Genomic DNA, 19,709 nt, shown 5'->3' on the forward strand with positions numbered 1-19,709 from the left:
TCTCTCTCCTGCCTTTAGGAAGCTGCAGGTTACCACTGTGAAAAAGCAGTCACCGGGAGGAACTGCTGTGCTGGTCTCCAGTGGAGTCCAAACCCAAATCCTCGATTCTGAACAGAAGCGTAACGTGAGGGGTGGCTATAGCAGCAAAGGCCAACGCTACCTGAGCCGAGCCGAGCCATGTGCCAGAAGCTGCCGGGGCCCCACGCTGGAGCTCACACAACCTCACACGCACGCTCTCAGGTCAGTCCTGCCACGGCTCCATTTTCCAGACGAGGCTTGGAAAGTGGGCAACCCACCCACGCACCTACATCTTTGAAAGGCTAGAGTATGCTTTTAAAAACAGCTTTAAATGCTCAACACCTGTGGGGCTTCTCTGGTGATCCAGTGGACAGGACTCCGTGTCCCAGTGCAGGGGGCCCAGGATGGATCCCTGGTCAGGGAACTCGATCCCACATGCTGCAACTAAGAGTTCATGTGCCAAAACTAAAGATCTTGTGTGCCACAACTACGACCTGGCGCAGCCAAGTAAATAAATAGTTTTTTGTGTTTTTTTTTTAAATTTTAACCTTTGCTTCTAAGGTAATTTTCTTCTTCAGAGGCTTTGGGAAATGCCAATATGGAAGGCAACTCTTTTTCAGTTTTTTTTTTTTTTTTCAAAAGTTCACCTCATTTGGCCTGAGATTCTGTGATTTCTATAGAAGAGGGTATTTGGACATCCATTCTAGTCACCTTGGTCACAATTCACATTTTCCATCCCAGAAATAACTTGCTATTTCCATCATCTCTGTGATTTGTTCTGGAAGGAAAAGTCCTATCTCCCACATAGATAGGCGTAACTTTTCATTGACTATTTCATTGAACAGTATGCAGTCCATGGACACTCTGTAAATATTTTAATGTTACAAAGATAGAGTAGACACTTCTCATCAACAAGGATTTCATAGAATATGATATGACAACATTTTAGCATGAAATAAGATCAAGAGATTTTGCAAGCAATACTCTTAACCCTTCCATGACTTGATGCAAAGTGGATGGAGACACTACCGGTCTGAATGCATCATATCCTCTCTCATCCACACACAGGATGGACCTTCCAGACACTTCACTGCTGCCTCTCCCAACTTCATACATTTCGCAGAGAAGTCAGATATTTTACCGTTGCCCTTTTTTCAAATCATCTGGGGGTATTTACTTCTTTTACAGCAAGAAGGATGGAACATGCCTTTCTGAAATCGGTGCAACTCTAGTAGCAGCTGATAGTAGTGTAAATCCTATGTTGCCATTTCAACAATCTTCATAGCATCTTCACAAGGAGTAAATTCCATCTCAAGAAACCACTTTCTTCACACATAACAAGAGTAACTCCTGAAGATGGCAGAATAGAAGGACATGACCGTACCTCTTATGGAAACATCAAAATCACAACTAACCATTGAACCAGTGGCAGCAACAACAACAAAAAGCCCACAGGAACCTACCAAAAGAGACACCCCACATCCAAAGACAGAGAAGAAACTGCAGGGAAACAGTCGGAGGGGCACAATCATGGTCAAATCTAATCCCGTATTCCCCAGGTGGGTGATCCACAAACTGGAAATAATTACACTGCAGAGGTTTTTCAAAAAGAGTGCAAGTTCTGAGCCCTACATCAGGCTCCCCAGGCTGAGGGTCTGGCAGTGGAGAGGAGCCCTCAGAGAATCTGGCTTTAAAGGGCAGTGGGATTTGATTGCAGGACTGGGGAAAAGAGAAACTCCACTTTTGAAGGGCACACACAAGGTCTCATACACACCAGGAACCGGGGGAGAAGCAGTGGCCGCATAAGCGCCTGGGCCTGGGTCAGACCTCCTTGCTGGTATTGGAGGGTTTCTTGCAAGGTGGTGGGGGCGGGGGGCGGGCCCAGCTGTGGCGCACTGTCGGGGCAAAGACACTGGCTGCAGGAGTTCTGGGGTATCTTTAGTGGCATGAGCACTCCTGGAAGCCACCATTTTCTCACCAAGACCAGACTCCTCCCAGCAGCCTATAAGCTCCAATGCTGGGACACCTCAGGCCAAACATCCAACCAGGGCAGAAACATAGCAGACAGGTTGCTTAAAGTCCTCACGAGCTCACAGCTGCCCACTAAACACAACTTTGGCATGGCCCTGCCTACCAAAGGGACAAGACCCAGCTCCACTCACCAGGGGGTAGGAATCAGTCCTGCCCAGCAGCAAGCCTGTACAAGTCTCTTACACAGATGCGTCCACCATGGGGCAGAGAGCAGAAACAAGAAGAACTACAACTCTGCAGCCTGAGGAATGGAAATTGCAATCACAGAAAGTTGGATGGCAGAGGAAAATGTCCCAGATGAAGGAAAAAGATAAAACCCCAGAAGAACAACTAAGGGAAGTGGAGATAGGCAATCTATCTGAAAAAGAATTCAGACTAATGGTAGTAAAGATGATCCAAACTCTCGGAGGAACAATGGAGGCACAGATTCAGAGGATAAAAGAAATGTTTAACAAAGACCTAGAAGAACTGAAGAATAAAAAACAGATGAGAAATTAAATAAATGAAATTTAAAAATACACTAGAGAGAATCCATAGCGGAATAAATGACACAAAAGAATGCAAAAGTGAACTGGAGGACAGAATAGTGAAAATCACTGCCATGAAACAGAATAAAGAAAAAAATGGTAAGAAATGAGGATCATCAAAGAGACCTCTGGGCCAACATTAACTACACCAATATTCATATTATATGGGTCCCAGAAGGAGAAGAGAGAAAAGACCGGAGAAAATATCTGAAGATATTTGAAAATATTTGAAGCGGAAAACTTTCCTAACATAGGAAAGGAAATAGTCACCCAGTTCAGGAAACACAGAGAGTCCCAGGCAGGATAAACCCAAGGAGAAACACACAGAGACACACAGTAATCAAACTGATAACAATTAAAAGCAGAGAAAAAAATATCAAAAGCATAAGAGGAAAACAACAAGTAGCATTCAAGGGAACTCCCATAACATTATTAGCTGATTTTCCAGGAGAAACTCTGCAGGCCAGAAGAGAGTGGCACAATATAATTAAAGTAATAAAACACACTCACACATAATAGATATTCTACTTTGTACCTGTTACAAATGTGATGTAACATGGCTAAAAGAATGATGAGATCTGATGCCAAATTTGAAGTCTGAGCCTGAATGCTCAGCTTAAACATCACTTGCTGTTTCACCTTGCACTTTGATGTTAAGGAGATAGCTTCTTTCCTTAAACCTCATGAACCAACCTCTGCCGGCTTCAGACTTTTCTTCTGTAGCTTCCTCACTTCTCTCAGCCTTCCTAGATTTGAAGAGGCTTAGGGTCTGCCTCTGGATTAGATTTTGGCTTAGGGAATGTTGTGGATTGCTTGGGGAATATTGTAGATGGCTTGATCTTCTATTAAGACCACTAAAACTTTCTCCATATCAGCAATAAGGCTGTTTTGCTTTCTTATCATTCCTGTGTTCCCCAAGTAGCACTTCTAACTTCCTTCAAGAACTTTCCCTCTGGATTTACAATTTGGCTAACCGCTTGGCCCAAGAGGCCTACCTTTCAGTCTGTTATGACTTTCAACGAGCCTTTCTCACTAAGCTTTATCATTCCTAGCTTTTGATTTAACATGAGAGTCCTACAACTTTTTCTTTCACTGGTACTTTAGAGGCTTTGTGTGATTATTAACTAGCCTAATTTTATTATCGTTCTGTGTCAGGGACTAGGGAGGCTCAAGAAAAGTTTGAGAGATGGGGAAACGGCTGGCCGGTTTCCCCATGTCAGAACACGTGCAACATTTGAAGTTTACCATCTTGTATGGAATGGTTTGTGTGTCCAAAAGAACTACTAGTAACATCAAAGATCACTGATCTCAGATCACCACAACTAACATAGTAATAATGGAAAAATGGAATTCTTGTAAAAATTATTGCTAAAATGTGACACAGAGACACTTGGAAAAAAAATGGAGCAAATAACCTTGCTGTGATCAGGATTGCCACAAATCTTCAATTTGTTATAAAAAAAAAAAAACTCAATATATGTGAAGCACATTAATAATATATGTCCACAGCTCAAAACTTGAGAGGCTATCAAAGCTGAAGGTAGTCCAGGGTAAGTCAAGAGGAGGCAGTTGACAGCTAAGAGCATGGCAGTGGATGAGATGGCTCAGGGGAGGATGACTAATGAACATAAAATTGGGCAAAGAAAGGACAGTGGTCACTCACACCCTCAAAGTCGGGGCAGACTAAAAGGCAGTAAAAGGAGCAGAGAAGAAATTATGTGTAGCTAGATGGAAAAACAGGTACTAAGACAATAAGAGAGGAATGAGCTTCAAGAAGATATAACACGGACTTCCCCGGAGGGAAGTTCAGACTTCCCCCCAGGGGTTGGGACTCTGGATTTCCATTGCAGGAGGCTCAGGTTAGTTCCCTGCTCAGGCAAATAGCATCCTAGATGCTGCCTGATGGCAGCCAAAAAAACAAAACGTTCAATAAAAACCAAATTCACTAAATTAAAAAAGAAGAAGAGTCAGAATGATACTATTGAATACTGCAAGATGAGTGATGACTTTGAGAGGAAAGTCTTACTTTTGCTGGAAATTTATCCTTAAGCTAATAATGACATTCATGGATCTCAACCACAAGTAGACCTTAATACAATATGCAGGCCTTAATGCATATTTAATGAGGATTAGTTTCCTAATTAATGGGGTAGCATATATAATGGAGATTAGTTTCCTCTATTAGAGTCCGTTTATAATTTTCTTCAAACAAAATCTTATGGATTACTTTAATACCCTATATATGAAATAAAGACTGTCTTCAGATCCTTACTAATATCTCATTCTTAAAACAGTCATGAATGTAGAAGCAGCAGATGAATTGGCATTCAAGCTCAAACCTCAAATCTGGCATCAAATCCCATCATTCCTTTAGCTATGTTACATCATATTGGTAACAGCTACAAAGCAGAATATCAACTATGTGTGACTGTGTTTCTATGCCTGAGTAGCCAATGAGTTCATTTGATCTCTGAGAATCACTCTGGATGTTACTGAAGGCAGACAAGAGACTTTTGGCAGTAACTCGCTTTTATTGCATCTGTTAAGCTGAAATTTAGGTAATTTAGTATGAAGGCATGGCAAAATGAGTTTCCCACTCTGTGTTAAGCTTTCTAATGCTTTATCTAAATGTTTAAAAATACGATGTTCTGGCAACACTGAATTCACTCAAAACTCCTCTAATAAAATGAATCCAGTCAAAAACAATTTGTAAAAGTTGTTGAGAGACTATGGTGTTTGCACTTATAAGTGCAGAAATTCTGACAGTTTGGAAAGCAGAGAGAAGCAAAGTCCAGAGTAGGAAAAGGATATTTCCACTTCTTTCTCTACTGTCTTTCTGGTTACAATATGCTTTCTCTGGTCATGATCCGCCATGAGAACCAATGCTAAAATACTGGTATATATGGGTGTATGTCCCTTCTACTTTTTTTTAAGAACACTCATAGATAACTTTAAAAATATAATACTATTTTTCTGAGCTACATTTAAAGCAACATTTTGTACTCTATTTAGTTTTTTATACAAGTGTTCCTCAAATTATCTGTGGTAAAGAAGCAAATTTTTCGTTTTTAAAAAAAATTTAGTCTTTTGCAAACCAGTACTTTTAAAAACACAAGAAAGTCTTCTTACTAGAAGAAAAAAAAAGAACACACAAAATGCGAATTCCAATTTTAAATTTTTAATTCAACTGATATTAAATTATCCTCAAATTACTATGAAAGTTTTAAAATCCTGATTCTTACATTTTGTACTTATGATAGGTCAATAATAAACAACTTACCAAATGGTACATGTCCACAGACCACACTCTAAGTAGCCTGATATTACAACATCATTTAGGACATTTTATGTACCCTACACCATGGTTCATATATACCAAAATTTGGCCCACTGGTCACTTTTGCTGTATTTCCTTCTTATTGGACCTAGGAAGGGACAGATTTTGTAAACAAAAGACTTTGAGGGAGCAGTTATCATCAGAGATGAACTCTATTACGTTGGAGATGTGCAAGGTATAAAATTTAGTTAGCAGAAATAAGATGAGTAAAATGCAGAAATTTGGCCAAAGTTTCAAAGTAAATGACTGTTTTTGGAGAGACAACCAGAACAAGCTAGCAAACAGTGGAATGGTTTCCATTCTTTAAGCTTAGAAATGAGAAGAACCAAAAACACAATTAGTCTATGACCAGGAGGAGTTCTCTCTCCCATAAAAGTTTCCACCATGCCACTGTTTTCCAAACTGGGACACATGTAACATGGGTAGAAAGCAGCATATTATTTTGTGGTACATAGATAAGTATGTTTCATTTTCACATATATCATTATTCATGATATTTGAAAAATCAAACTAAACATCAAAATTCTGAAATCATAGCTAGCATCACTTAAGGCTATGTAGTGAAGAGAGTTAAAAGAAAATAGTAACAGTACAGATGTCATGTAAATACAGTTCTGTGGAAAACATTACATCTAGGGGAACTCTGAATTCAATGTAATTTAAGCTCCTACTCGGAACAAAAAATAGAATTACCATAGGATCTAACAATCCCATTCCAGGGCATACATCCAGATAAAACTATAATTCATAAAGACACATGCACCTCTGTGTTCATAGTATCAGTATTCACCATAGCCAAGACATTGAAACAACCTAAATGTACATCCACAGGTGAATGGATAAAGAAGATGTGGTACCTATGTACAGTGGAATAATAATAATTATAGTAAAATAATGTCATTTTCAGGAACATGTATGCAATTAGAGATTATCATACTAAGTGATGTAGTCAGAAAGAGAAAGGCAAGTACCATATGAAATCACTTATATGTAGAATCTAAAATATGATACAAATAAACCTATCTATGAAACAGAAACAGAATCACAGACATAGAGAATAGTCTGGTGATTGTGTGGGGGTGTGGAGTAGGAGGTCGGGAGTAGCAGATGTAGCTTTTATATACAGGATGGATAAACAACTAGGTCCTACTGTAGGGCACAGAGAACCATATTCAATATCTTATGATAAACCATAATGGGAAAGAATATTTTTTAAAGGAACTTATATATGTATAACCAAATCACCTTTTTGCATGGGAGTAATTAATCCAACACTGTAAATCGACTATGCTTCAGTAAAAAATAATAATAATAATAAGATTCTGTGTATTTTCAACAATTGTTTTGGAGCATAATGTACATCATAGAAGAACGCTGGGCAGTGGGAAAATGAGTGTAAACACAAAAGAGAGAACTTGGTTTGGGTTACTATTGTTGTAAAACAAAGCACCTTAAAATGAGTGGCCTGGAGCAGCCACTTCACTATGTACGTGTCACAGTTATGTGGGTTAGGAATTCAGCAAGCCAGCAGGGATGGCTTGCCTTGCCCTCCCATTTTCTGGAAGCTCAGTTGGAAAGATTCCAAGCACCTGGGCCCAGAGGATTTGAAGACTGGAAACCACCGGGCATTGTTGATAACACATACCATCTGTACACTGTTCAGTGGGTCTAGACTGGGGAGCAGGTCAAGGACAGCCAGAGACTCTTACGTCAATGCTGCTGGTCCCAGGGCTGCACTTTGAGGAGCCAGTACACCAAGACACAATATATTTGGGCTTCTCATTCATGAGAAGAACTTTTTCAAAAACCCAAATTATAATTGGCTTTACATAGCGTTTTTCCACACAGACTGGTTCAGATAACTACTATCAGTCAATTCAAATAAAGTCAATTTATGATCAAGTGGAAACTTTCCAGTCTTTTCCTAGAAACACAAGATTGGCAATATCAAGAGAGATTGTGAGGAGATGTAGAGTGATAATAATGAGAAGTGGCAAGAAACTATAATGTTTACCAATATTTGATTCATTCATTTGAATGTATAGTTTCAAGTCTGGAAGGCTAATATCCCTGATCTATGCTTTCTCCTTTCACACAGGCCAGCATGTTCTTAACCTCAGAACAAACCAAATGTTCAGAGCAGCCAACCACACACAGACACATATGCACACACTGAAGTCGATTTACTTTGAGCCAGCAGCATCCCCAAAAGTGTGTGAAGAAACCAGCTAGATATTTCTATCAGAGGCCCAGCCCTGGGCTAATTTTCCAGCTAACTCTGAGGGGAAAGGAAAAGCCAATAGTATGTAATTAAAGAAGCCTATGATTTACACATTAACAAGCAAGGCAATGCAACCCGCAGAGGGGAGAAGAAAATTGTGGCCAGCTAATAACTGTCAGTACTTATTAAGGCTAAAGAAACAACCTATGAAACAAATCTAGTCCTTTCCCAAATGGTGTGGGGCAATTCTATTTGGCATGAGTTCCATGGGGAAAATGTAGCGTTAGAAATATAAAGAACTGAGAAATGAGAGGAAGAGGGCCAGCTGAAGATACAAGGAAAACATTTATCAGATATATCACAGGCAAGGGAAAGGACAATGGTGAGAAAAAGGAGACTTTGGGGGCCATGGGGAAAGGGGGGGAAATGAAATATGCCTTTTTAACCTCAGCGTTCATTCCAGAAGATGACAGAAAAATTTAAATTTCAAAGTCATCCACAAGAACTTGGAGAATAACCTTGATGGAAGATTTCTAGCAGTATCACAGAGACCTTTAATGCCCCAAATCAAAAGAAACAGATTTGAACAGTCCCTTGAAGAATGTATTTCTTTCCTGATGATAACTTTGTTACACACTGACTTTTTACTAGATATGATGAAACAAACATTATTTCTGCCTTCAAGAAGTTTCCAGGAAGTGGAAAGTCTAGACACACCTGAACACACACTCCAGCAGTCATATATACAAAAGTCCTTTTCTCATTGAGTTCTCTTGAGTTTAGATTCCAAATGCTCTTCTTAGGAGGAGAAAGGGTGATCTTGGACAAGATGCTGCTCCCCCTTGAACCACTGGCTATTGGTCTTTAAAATGGAAATGCTAGTGTATATCTATATAACTCAAGGCTGTTGGGAGAACTAAATATGAGAATGCCCACATCATAAATATATATTACTGCAGAAGGTCATGCTTAAGGACAATGTCAGTGACATTCAGGTGGTCCATGTGCTTTCCTAGCTTCCCCTCTGCCTCTCTCTTTACCCCTTAGTTGCAAAATTATTGAGCAAACAACAACAATGAATAACATTCCTGGGCTTGAAGAGCTCATAGTAGAGAAGAAGAAATAGAATTGTAAAACATTTCAGTGCAGTGCACTAAGTTCTGTGTCAAGGTGAGTCCAAGCTACTGGAGGAGAATCAAGGATAATATTCTTGATTCTGGGAGGAAATGCAATGTAAAAGCTAATGGTGATAGAAGCATTCAAGAAGGGCTGTCCAGAGGCAGGGGCAGTCCTGATAAGTTTAGAACCTCAAAAAGGACCTAGTCTTAATCATTATCTCACCCCTAGTTTCTAGCATGATGCTTGGTGTGTAGTTCCAAGTTAATAAATTGGAGAATAAATGGATAAATGAAGGCAGAGGGCAAGGACAGAGAGAAAACTGAATTCTTGAGAACATTACGAATCATGGGCTGAGCATCAGAATAACTACAGGAGATTCTTACACCATATTTTAGGGATGGGGTAAGGGACAATACTTTTTAATAAATCTTCACAAACAATTCTGTTATCCATGCTTGAAAGGGATGATGCTATGTGTTGAGGTCCAGCAACACAAGACATCTTGTTATCAGCAGGTAATCAAGTATTGAGCAAGGAAGAGGCAGGATGGTAGGGCAGGACAACACAGCTCACCCCTTCTTATAGAAACACCGAAATCAGAGCTAACCGCTGAACAATCACCAGCTCCACCAGGACACGGAAACCCAGCAAAAACGATGCCTGTGTCCAAGACAAAGAAGAAGGCACAAGGAGACGGTAGTAGGGGTGCAGTCAGGATTAAACCAAATCCTATGCATGCCGTGTGAGCACCAACAAACTGGGGAGCAACTGGACCACAGAAGTCCTCCCATGGGAGTGAGAGCTCTAAGCACCACTGAGCTCCCCGGCCTAAGGGTCTGGCAGTGGGAGGAGGCCCTCCACAGAGACTGGCTTTGAAGGCCAGCGAGGACCGACTGCAGGAACCCCACAGGCCTTGGGGAAACAGGAACTCAAACCTCGGAGGGCGCACCCAAGGTCTTGTGCACAACAGGACCCAGGGGATAAAAGCAGCGACCTCATAAGAAACAGCTGAATTTGCCTGTGAGTGTTAGAGGGTCTCCTCTGGAGGTGGAGGGCAACTGTGGCTTACTATAGGGACAAAGACACTGGCAGGGGTGGTTCTGGTGAGTGTACATTGGCATAGACTCTATAGGAGGCTACCATTTTCTGACCAAGACCTGGCCCCACCCAAAAGTGTGTAGATTCCAGGCTGGGACACCTCAGGCCAGACACCCAGTAGAGTAGGAACACAGCCCCGCTCACCAGAGACAGGTTGCTTAAAGTCTTTCTCAGTTCATAGCCATCTCTAAAAAGGCTACTTGCCATGGCTCTGCCCACCAGAGGGACAAGATCCAGCTCCACACACTAGCAGGAAAGTGACAGTCCCTTCTGCCAGGAAGCCTCATCCACCAGGGGGCAGATGACAGAAGCCAGAAGAGCTACAACCCTGCAGCCAGTGGAGCAGAAACGGCAACCACAGAAAGTTACACACAGTGAGGCAGCAGAGAAACATGCCTAGGTGAAGGAACAAGATAAAACCTCAGGAGCAGAGCTCAAGTGGAGATAGATAATCTACTTGAAAAAGAATTAGAGTAACGATAGTAAAGATGATCCATGATATTGGAAAGAGAATGGAGGGACAGATCAAGAATATGTAAGAAATGTTTAACAAAGACCTAGAAGAACTAAAGAACAAACGAACAGAGATGAGCAATATAATACCTGAAATTTAAAAACAAAAGTCATTGGAAGGCATCAATAGCAGAATAAGTGAGGCAGAAAAATGAAAAAGTGAGCTACAAGACAAAATGGTGGAAATTACTACCCTAAAACACAATAAAGAAAAAAGAATGAAGTGAAATGAAGGGAGTTTAAGAGACCACTGGAACAACATTACATGTGACAACATTTGCATTATAGGAGTACCAGAAGGAAAAAAGAAGAAGAAAGGACTTGAAAAAATATTTGAAGAGATAATAGCTGAAAACTTCCTTAACATGATAAATTAAACAGTCACCCAAGTCCAGGAAGCACAGAGAGTCACAGGCAAGATAAATGCAAGGAAGAATATGCCAAAACACATAATAAACACATTGACAAAAATTAAAAATAAAAAAAATATTAAAAATAACAAGAGAAAAGCAACAAATAATGTATAAGGGAATTCCCATAAGGTTATCATCTAATTTCTCAGCAGAATGTCTGCAGGTCAGAAGGGACTGGCATGATATATTTAAAATGAAGAAAGGGACGAACCTACAACCAATAATACTCTACACAGCAAGGCTCTTGTTCAGATTTGATGGAGAAATCAGAAGCTTTACAGACAAGCAAAAGCTAAGCAAATTCAGCACCACTTTGAAACTAATGTTAAAGGAACTTCTCTAAGTGGAATAGAAAAGGCTAGAAACAAGCAAATTACAAATGGGAAATTTTACTGGTAAAGGTAAATACACAGTAAAAGTAGGAAATCATCTGCACACAATTATGATATCAAAACCAGAAATTTTGAGAAAAGGCAAGTACAAATGCAGGATATCAGAAATGTATTTGAAATTAAAAGACCAGCAACTGAAAACAATCTTCTCTGTATATATAATGCTATAGCAAAACCTCATGGAAACCACAAATTGAAAATCTACAATAGATAGAAACACAAAAAAGAAAAATGAATCCAAACAGAACACTAAAGTTAGTCATCATACCAAAAATAAGAGAATAATAAATATAGTAAAATAAGAGAATAAAAGAGGAAGGGAATAAGAAACATCTACAAAACCAAATCTAAAACAATCGACCAACAGCAATAAGAACATACATATTGGTAATTACCTTAAATGTAAATGGAGTAAATGCTCCAACCAAAGACATAGATCAGATGAATGGATACAAAAATAAGATACATACATATGCCAGATAAGAAATCCATTTCAGACCAAAGGACACATACTAAATGAAAGTGGGGGGATGCAAAAATATATTTCATTCAAATGGAAATTAAAAGAAAGTAGGAGTAGCAATATTCATCTCAGGCGTAATGGACTTTAAAATAAAGACCTTTACAAGAGACAAGGAAGGACACTACATAATGACAAGGAATCAACCCAAGAAGAAGATATCACAGTTGTAAACATTTATGCACCCAACATAGGAGCATCTCAATATAAAAGGCAAATACTAATAACTGTAAAAGGAGAAATAAATACCAAAACACAATAATAGTGAGAGACGTTAATATCCCACTTGTACCAACAGACAGATCAGATAATCAATAAGGAAGTACAATCCTTAAATGACACACTAGGCCAGATAGACTTGATTGATATTTATAAAGCATTTCATCCAAAAGCAGCAGAATACACATTCTTCTCAAGAGCACATGGAACATTCTCCAGGATCAACCACCTCTGGGTCACAAAGCAAGCCTTGCAAATTTAAGAAAACTGGACTCATATTAAGCGTCTTTTCTGACTGCAAGCCTGTGAGATTAGAAATCAACTACAAGAAAAAATTAAAAACAGTAAAAGCCACAAACACATGAAGGCTAAACAATATGCAACTAAACAACCAATGGATCACTGAAGAAATCAAAGAGGAAATAAAAAAATACCCACAGACAAATGACAATGAAAGCAAGTTTATAGTGAGAACCCAAAACCTACAGCATGCAGCAGAAGCAGTTGAAGGAAATTTTATAGTGATACAAGCTAACCTCAGAAAACAAGAAAAATCTCAAATAAACTACCTAAACCCACACCTAAACAAACTAAAGAAAGAACAAGCAAAACCCAAAGGCAGTAGAAGAAATCACAAAGATGAGAGCAGAAATAAATGAAATAGAGATGCAGAAGACAATAGAAAAGATTAATGAAATGAAAACTTGGTTCTTTGTAAACAGAAACAAAATTAGTAAAACTTTAGCCAAACTCAACAAAATACAGAAAAGAGCTCCAATCAACAAAATTAGAAATGAAAAGGAAGAAGTTACGGTATACACCACAGAAACACAAAGAATAACAAGAGACTACTACAAGCAACTATATGCCAATAAAATGGACAATCTGGAATAAATGAACAAATTATTAAAAAGTTACTATATCTTAAGACTACACCAGGAAGAAATAGGAAATATGAATAAACCAATCACAAGTACTGAAAATGAAACTGTAATTTTAAAACCTCAAACAAATAAAATGTCAGGACTAGATTGTTTCACAGGCAAATGCTATGAAATGTTTAAAGAAGAATTAACACTGATCCTTCTGAAACAACGTACAGAAATCACAGAGTAAGGAACAATCTCAAACTTATTCTATGAGATCCCCATCACCCTGATACCAAAACCAGTAACAGATACCACAAAAAAAGAAAATTACAAGCCAGTATCATTGATGAACATAGATGAAAAGACGCTCAACAAAATACTAGCAAGCCAAATCCAATTTTTCCAATCTTAAGACAGAAAAAAAGAGCTGAAGGAAGCAGACTCCCTCACTTCAGAGTATACTACAAAGCTACAGTCATCAAAACAACATGGTGCTGGCATAAAAACAGAAACATAGATCAATGGAACAGGATAGAAAGTCCAGAAATAAGCCCACAAACCTATGGTCAACTAATCTACAACAAAGGGTGCAAGATTATACAATGAAATAAAGGCAGTTTCTTAACTAAATGAGGTTTGGAAAACTGTACAACTACATGTAAACAAATGAAATTTAAACACCCTTTAATAGATTAAAGACCTAAATGTAAGAACATATACTATAAAACTCAAGAGGGAAATATAGGCAGAACACTCCCTGACATAAATCACAGCTATATCTTTTATGATCTGTCTCATAGAGTAATGACAATGAAAATAAACAAATGGCCTAATTAAACTTAAAAGCTTTTGCACACCAAAAGAAATCATGCTATTGCTGCTGCTAAGTCGCTTCAGTTGTGTCCGACTCTGTGCGACGCCATAGACGGGAGCCCACCAGGCTCCTCCCATCCCTGGGATTCTCCAGGCAAGAGTACTGGAGTGGGGTGCCATTGCCTTCTCCAAAAAGAAACCATAAAGAAGTTGAAAAGACAACCCACAGAATGGGAGAAAATACTTGGGAACAATGTGACCAACAAGGGATTAATCTTCAAAATTGACAAAGAACTCATGAGATTCAATATCAAAAAAACAACAAAAAACAAAAAATAGGCAGAAGACCTAAATAGACATTTCTCCAAAAGAGACATACAGATGGCCAAAAAGTACATGAAAAGACACTCAACATTTCCAATTATTAGAGAAACGTAAATTAAAACTGCAATGAGATATCACCTCATACCAGTTCATATGCCCATCATCAAAAAGTCTACAAATAGTAAATGGCAGAGAGGATGTGAAGTAAAGGGAACCCTCCTACACCATTGGTGGGAGTGTAAAGTGGTACAGTCACTGTGGTGAACAGTATGAACATTCCATAAGAAATTAAAACCAGAGCTACCATATGATCCAGCAATCACTCCTGGGTATACATCCAGAGAACATCATGGTTTGAAAGGATACATGCATGCCAGTGTTCAATGAAGCACCGTTCACAATAGCCAAGGCAGGGAAGCAACCTAAATGCCCATCAGTAGAGGAATGGATAAAAAAGGTATGGTACATATATATGATGAAATATTACTCAGCCATTAAATAGAATGATATAATGCCATTTACAGCAGTGAGCATGGACCTGGAGATTATCATAGTAAAGTGAAGTAATCCAGACAAAGACAAACAGCATATGATATCACTTACATAGAGAATCTTTAAAAAATGATACAAATGGACTTATTTACAAAACAGAAACAGACTCACAGGCTTAGAGAACCCACTTATGGTTGCCAGGGTAGACGTTCAGGGGAAGGGACAGACCGGGAGTTCAGGAGTGACAAGAACACACAGCTATATTTAAAGCAGAAAAGCAACGAGGACTGACTGCATAGCACAGGGAACTCCGCTCAGCGCTCTGTAGTAACCTCAATGAGACACGAATTTGAAAGAGAACGGATACACGTAACCCCTCATGGATCACAGCCTTGTCATGCAAAGGGGCTCGCGTAACTCAGTGTAGTTACGAGCCATGCCACGCAGCGCTACCCACGACAAAGGGGTCACAGTGAAGAGTACTGACAAGATACAGTCCACTGGAGAAGGAAATGGCAACCCACTCCAGCATTCTTGCCTGGAGAACTCCATGGACAGTATGAGCAGGCAAAAAGATATGACACTGGAAGATGAGTCCCCCAGGTTGGAAGGTGTCCTATACGCTACTGGGAAAGAGCAGAGGGCAATCGCTAATATCTACAGAAAGAAAGAAGCGGTCAGGCCAAAGTGAAAATGATGCTCAGTTGTGGATGTGTCTGGTGGTGAAAGTAAAGTCAGATGATACAAAGAACAATATTGCATAGGAACCTGGAATGTCAGTTCTATGAATCAAGATACATTGGACGTGGTCAAGCAGGATATGGCAAGGGTGAACATCAACATTTTAGGAAATAGTGAACTGAAATGGATGCAAATGGGTGTATTTAATTTAGAAGACCATTACACCTACTACTGTGGGCAAGAATCCCTTAGAAGGAATGTACCAGCCCTAACAGTCAACAAAGGAGTCTGAAATGCTATTGCTTGGATGCAACCTCAAAAAACGACAGGATGATCTCAGTCTGTTTCCAAGGCAAACCATTCAAATCACAGTATTCCAAGCCTATGCCCCACCACTGATGCTGGAGAAGCTGAAGTTGACTAGTTCTATGAAGACTTAAAGACCTTCTAGAACTAACACCAAAAAACGATGTCCTTTTCATTATAAGGGATTAGAATGCAAAAGTAGGAAGTCAAGGGAGTGAAAGTCGCTCAGTCACGTCCGACTCTTTGCAACCCCATGGACTATACAGTCCTCGGAATTCTCCAGGCCAGAATACTGGAGTGGTAGCCTTTCCCTTCTCCAGGGGAGCTTCCTGACTCAGGAATCAAACCGGGGACTCCTGCATTGCAGGCGGATTCTTTACTGACTGAGCTATAAGAAAGTCAAGAGATACCCAGAATAATAGACAAGTTTGGCCTTGGAGTACAAAATGAAACAAAGTTTAAGAGAGTTTTGTCAGGAGAACACACTGGACATATCATCACCTTTTCTCAACAACCAAAGAGATGACTGCAATGGACATCACCAGATGGTCAGTACTGTGATCAGTCTGATGATGTTGTTTGCAGCCAAAGATGGAAGAGCTCTATTAAGTCAGCAAAAACAAAACTTGGATCTGACTGTGGCTCAGATCATCAGCTCCTTATTGAAAAACACAGGCCTCAAACAAAGCAGAGAAAACCACCAGGCCTTTCATGTATAACCTAAATCAAATCCCTTATGATTATTCAGTGGTGGTGACAAATACATTCAAGGGTTTAGATCTGGTAGAGACAGTGCCTGAAGAACTTATAGACGGAGCTTCGTAACTTTGAATAGGAGGCAGTGATCAAAACCATCCCAAAGACAAAGAAATGCAAGAAGGCAAAGTGGTTGTCTGAGGAGGCTTTACAAATAGCTGAGGAAAGAAGAGAAGTGAAGGGCAATGAGGAAAGGGAAAGACATACCAAACTGGATGCAGAGTTTCAGAGAGTAGCAAGGAGAGATAAGAAGGCCTTCCTAAATGAACAATACAAAGAGACAGAGGAAAACAACAGAATGGCAAAGACTAGACACCTCATACTGCATGATTCTACTTGTATAAGGCACATAAATCAGCCAAAATCACAGGAAGAGACAGTGAGACAGTTTCCAGGGGTGGGGAGAGGTTGAGGATTTAGCTTTATCTGATGAAAAAGTTATGGAGATGTGATGGCTGCATGAGGCTACGAATGCATTCAATAGCACTGAACTATATACTTAAAATAGTTAAGAGGGTAAATCTTATATGTATTTTATGACAGTGATTTTAATTGAGATATAGAGGTTTACAACATAGTAATTCACAATTTTTAAAGCTTATACTCCATTTGTAATTATTCTAATTATTGGCTATATTCCCTGCACTGCACAATATATCCTTGTAGCTTATTTATTTTATACACAGTAGTTTGTATCTCTTAATCTTCTACCTCTGTCTTGCCCCACCCCTTCCCTCTTAAAAATGCTTTCATTTATTTTTGGCTGGGCCACCCAGCTTGTGGGATCCTATCTCCTTAGCCGAGGATCAAACCCAGGCCTAGCAGTGAAAGCACTGTGTCCTCACCACTGGACGGCCAGGAAATTCCCCGAAGCACGTTTCTAAAGAACATAAGAAGGGCATAAGAAGAACATAAGATTTACCATTTGTAAAGATTACATCCACATATAGTTATTATAATTATTGTCTATATACCCTGTGCTGTATTCTTATAGCTTATTTAGCTTGTACATAGTAGTTTGTACCTCTTAATCCCCGACTTCTATCTTGCTCCTCCCCGACTCCCTCTTTAAAAATATTTCTGAAGAATAAAGGAAGGGTTGGGGACAAGGATGTATGAATGCTGCATAAATGTTATTTGTCACGATAACATAGAAAAAAAGAAAAAGGGAAAATTTGAATAAACGTCTTGATTGCTAATGAGTAACATGTGGGAGACAAAGCACATTTAAATTTTGTAAACCAAAGAGCAGATTCTACAATTCTCCCATGTTTCTGTAAGAACCTTCATTTATAAACATGTTTCCTTTCATTTTCAAGCCTGGAAGGGAGGCCTCTCCCTCACAGCTTTGCCTTCCAGAGCGGTACCTCCCAAGACTGACACCTTTGACTACATGCACTCTCAAGCCCTTCCCAGTTGGCCTGCCATGTATTCGGTGTGTATTTCTGTGTAACAAATTAATCCAAACGTAATGACGTAAAACAACACGCATGTGTCACGATTACCATTCCGGTGGGTCAAGGGAACAAGAGTGGCTCGCCTGGGTCACTCTGGTGCAGGCTCTGTCACGGAGGGGGAGTGGTGTCAGTTGGAGCTGAGGGCTCCTGAACCCGATGGCGGCTCCTTGACGTGCCTTTGGCAGGAGTCTTCTCCTCTCCTGGTGTTGGCCAGAGGCCTCGCTTCTGTACAACACTGCTTGAGCGTCCTCCCAGCACAGCAGGTGGCCTCCCCACAGTGATCTGAGAGAAAGAGGCAGAGAAGAAGATGTCACCTTGCTCTAAAACGATTGCTTTTCCTCTGTACCCTTCCCTTTCCTTTGCAATATCTGCCCCTGAAGTACTTATATGTAAACTGAAAGTTGTAAGTTCTTTAAATCTCCTTAGGACGTTGTAATGATGGGTTATAATTTTGTTTGCTTTTTCTTTTCTAGATGATCTACATGGATTTTTGAAAGTAGAATAATTCTTATTCAGGCAGCATAACCTAAAGGAAACACGAAGTTCCCCAATAAATAATTTTTAATGTGACAATGAACAAATTGATACAAAACCAAAAGACTGATTCATTGAATAAAATGACACTGATCATCCACCATGGAGATGGGATTTCCATGACCGTATAATCAGACTATCTTGTTCCGAGAGAAAACCGGTGTTATAATCGAAGGGGCCCGCCAACATTATGACTAAAGAGTTCTCAGGTGATAACAGAATGTGTAAGAGTGGAATCAGTTGTAAAATTGGAACGTTTAGTGGCATAAGACCTCCTTGCGTGACCTGTGGTTGGCATGATGGCAGCCTGGCAGGGTGGGCTCATGAGCAAGCTAAAACTATAGCCTTGTTGAGTGAAACTGTAGCCTGTAGGCTGAGTAAAACTCAGCCTTCTCTGCACTGTGTGATACAATCTCAAACACACTCACATTGGTTGGGAACATGGACACACACCAGGATATGGAGATGGAGCCCATGTCTGCCAGCATACATATTCACCGTTGCAGAGAGAGGCTTATGTGTCTGCCTATCCAAATGCGCTCAGCCTGGGGTCTCACTGAAAGGAACCCTGGCGGATTGAGCAGTGTTCACACAGTGAGGTCAGCCCTGGGTGCCATATCGCACAGGGAGACGCCTTCCTCAAGATCTTCACTTCTCTCAATCTCAAGTCATTTGTCTAGACCCTTAAGACAATTTTGAATTTTCCTATTGATATTTTCTTAGTAATACTTTTGTTTAGGAAGCAACTGTTTTTTGTAGTATTGGCTTCAAATATTTCCAAGTGTGTTTGGTCAAACTTCCTTATTACCATAAAATTTCAAAGACATCCTTTGCATTTCTAAGGTTATTCGGGATGTCATATTCCTCTGAATTGTTTCTGATCAACTTCAAAGATTTTAGAAAGCAGATAATTTTCTCTTAAGCTAGGCAGTATAATGGAGTATGTTTTCCTTAACTGTGTTTCAGAGGTGTCATTCTATAAAGAAAAATGTCTGGTTTTGAGTGAAGAAATGAGTGTTCTGTTTTTCTAAAGCATGTCTTTGCTCCTGAAAATAAAAGTTCAAAAAGG

At 39.7% G+C, this 19,709-nt stretch overlaps 1 long non-coding RNA gene across 1 annotated transcript in view; it reads right to left on the minus strand.

The window, feature by feature from the left end:
* The window catches only part of LOC122682792, a 163,098-nt gene that overhangs the window by 4,425 nt on the left and 138,964 nt on the right, over nucleotides 1–19,709 (minus strand). Inside the window, exon 2 of the long non-coding RNA XR_006337522.1 lies at nucleotides 18,155–18,388. This is a non-coding gene — a long non-coding RNA (uncharacterized LOC122682792). The remainder of the gene's footprint in view (nucleotides 1–18,154; nucleotides 18,389–19,709) is intronic.

This window comes from Cervus elaphus, chromosome 24 (genome assembly GCF_910594005.1).
Source record: "Cervus elaphus chromosome 24, mCerEla1.1, whole genome shotgun sequence".
Lineage (NCBI taxonomy): Eukaryota > Metazoa > Chordata > Mammalia > Artiodactyla > Cervidae > Cervus > Cervus elaphus.